Here is a 2,500-nt window from a genome sequence, read left to right as displayed (position 1 = left end):
CGTAGGCGCCCAGGCGCCAAAAGAGGCGCCAGGCGAAAAGGCGCCAGGGCGCCCAGGCGGAAAAGAGGCGCCCAGGCGGAATGGCGCCAGGGCGCCCAGGCGGAAAAGAGGCGCCCAGGCGAAAAAGAGGCGCCCAGGCGGAAAAGAGGCGCCCTGGCGTAGGCGCCCAGGCGCCAAAAGAGGCGCCAGGCGAAAAGGCGCCAGGGCGCCCAGGCGGAATGGCACCAGGGCGCCCAGGCGGAAAAGAGGCGCCCAGGCGAAAAAGAGGCGCCCAGGCGGAAAGGCGCCAGGGCGCCCAGGCGGAAAAGAGGCGCCCTGGCGTAGGCGCCCATGCGCCAAAAGAGGCACCCAGGCGAAAAGGCGCCAGGGCGCCCAGGCGGAAAAGAGGCGCCCAGGCGGAATGGCGCCAGGGCACCCAGGCGGAAAAGAGGCGCCCAGGCGGAAAAGAGGCGCCCTGGCGTAGGCGCCCAGGCGCCAAAAGAGGCGCCAGGCGAAAAGGCGCCAGGGCGCCCAGGCGGAAAAGAGGCGCCCAGGCGAAAAAGAGGCGCCCTGGCGGAAAAGAGGCGCCCTGGCGTAGGCGCCCAGGCGCCAAAAGAGGCACCCAGGCGAAAAGGCGCCAGGGCGCCCAGGCGGAAAAGAGGCGCCCAGGCGGAATGGCGCCAGGGCACCCAGGCGGAAAAGAGGCGCCCAGGCGAAAAAGAGGCGCCCAGGCGGAAAAGAGGCGCCCTGGCGTAGGCGCCCAGGCGCCCAGGCGAAGAGGCGCCAGGGCGCCCAGGTGGGAAAGAGGCGCCCAGGCGAAAAGGCGCCAGGGCGCCCAGGCAGAAAAGAGGCGCCCAGGCGAAAAAGAGGCGCCCAGGCAGAAAGGCGCCATGGCGCCCAGGCGGAAAAGAGGCGCCCTGGCCAGGCGGAAAAGAGGCGCCCAGGCGGAAAAGAGGTGCCCAGGCGAAAAAGAGTCGCCCAGGCCGAAAGGCGCCATGGCGCCCAGGCGGAAAAGAGGCGCCCACGCGAAAAGGCGCCAGGGCGCCAAGGCGGAAAACAGGCGCCCAGGCGGAAAGGTGCCAGGGCGCCCAGGCGGAAAAGAGGCGCCCAGGCGCGTGGGGGGCAAGGCGCCAGGCGCCAGGCACGCGCGGAGCCAAGGCGCCACGCGCGCGCGCGCGTGGGGGGCGAGGCGCCAGGCGCCAGGCGCCGGGCGCGCGTGGGGGGCAAGGCGCCAGGCGCCGGGCGCGCGCGTGGGGGGCGAGGCGCCAGGCGCCAGGCGCCAGGCGCCAGGCACCGGGCGCGCGTGGGGGGCAAGGCGCCAGGCGCCGGGCGCGCGCGCGTGGGGCGCCAGGCGCCTGGCGGGCGGGCGCCCCCAGGAAGGGGTGCTGGCGCGCGATGGGGTTGCGCCCGTACGGACCGTGTGACAGTACAGACACTTTGGCGAAACCTCCTGCCCGAAGCGATTTTAGGCGTTCGGCTAGGTAGGTGACCCGGTTTTTTTCGCGTTTCTCGGCCGCTAGCCCCTTTTTTCGCGTTTTCGTGCGCGCGCCCCTCTTGACCTCGCACGCGCGCCGCGCGTCGCGTCCTTGTCCTTGTCCGCGTCCGCGTTCGCGCGTGTCGGCGATCACGGGCCCCGTGCATGGCTCGTCTCTGTGGACCATCGCCCCGCTCTTGTCCCTCTTTCGTGTTTGTGTGGCGCCCCGCCCCGTGCACCATTGCCGGCTGGCAGCAAGGTGCCTAGCCCCCCTTGCCGCCAGGCCTGTCCACCCCAAGGTGCTAAAGCCGCCAGGCACCCGTGCCGCCGAACCGTGCGTCCGTAAGCCGCTGCACGTGCGGCGGCCGGCCATGCCCGTGCTATTGACCCTGTGTGACAGTACAGACACTTTGGCGAAACCTCCTGGCCGACGGGGTTTTTGCGCCCACCTAGGTAGGGCGACCCCTTTTTTTTCGTGTCGCCTGTCCGTGTGTCCCTTTTTCGCCTTTTTCGGGTTCGTGTTTTCGTGTGCCGCCAAAAGCAAGCCCTGCGCTCGTCCCGTCCCGCTTGACCCGTGCATCCGCCGGTGCTGGCCTGCAAAATGCCTGTGAGCGACGCACGTGACCAGCAGCCCAGGCGAGTGTGCACGGGTGGCAGGCGAAACGGGCGTGCGTGTCGCCAGTGTGTATGTCCCTTTTTCGCCTTTTTCGGGTTCGTGTTTTCGTGTGCCGCCAAAAGCAAGCCCTGCGCTCGTCCCGTCCCGCTTGACCCGTGCATCCGCCGGTGCTGGCCTGCAAAATGCCTATGAGCGACGCATGTGACCAGCAGCCCAGGCGAGTGTGCATGGGTGGCAGGCGAAACGGGCGCGCGTGTCGCCAGTGCGTATGTCCCTTTTTCGGGTTCGTGTTTTCGTGTGCCACCAAAAGCAAGCCTTGCGCTCGTCCCGTCCCGCTTGACCCGTGCATCCGCCGGTGCTGGCCTGCAAAATGCCTGTGAGCGACGCATGTGACCAGCTGCCCAGGCGAGTGTGCACGGGTGGCAGGCGAA

Source organism: Aristolochia californica, unplaced genomic scaffold (genome assembly GCF_029961685.1).
Source record: "Aristolochia californica isolate CCGP_79_NKW_82.1479 unplaced genomic scaffold, dmAriCali1.0.hap1 SCAF_12, whole genome shotgun sequence".
Taxonomy (NCBI): domain Eukaryota; kingdom Viridiplantae; phylum Streptophyta; class Magnoliopsida; order Piperales; family Aristolochiaceae; genus Aristolochia; species Aristolochia californica.
The sequence above is the reverse complement of the archived record's forward strand: the minus strand, read 5'-3'. Positions refer to the sequence as shown.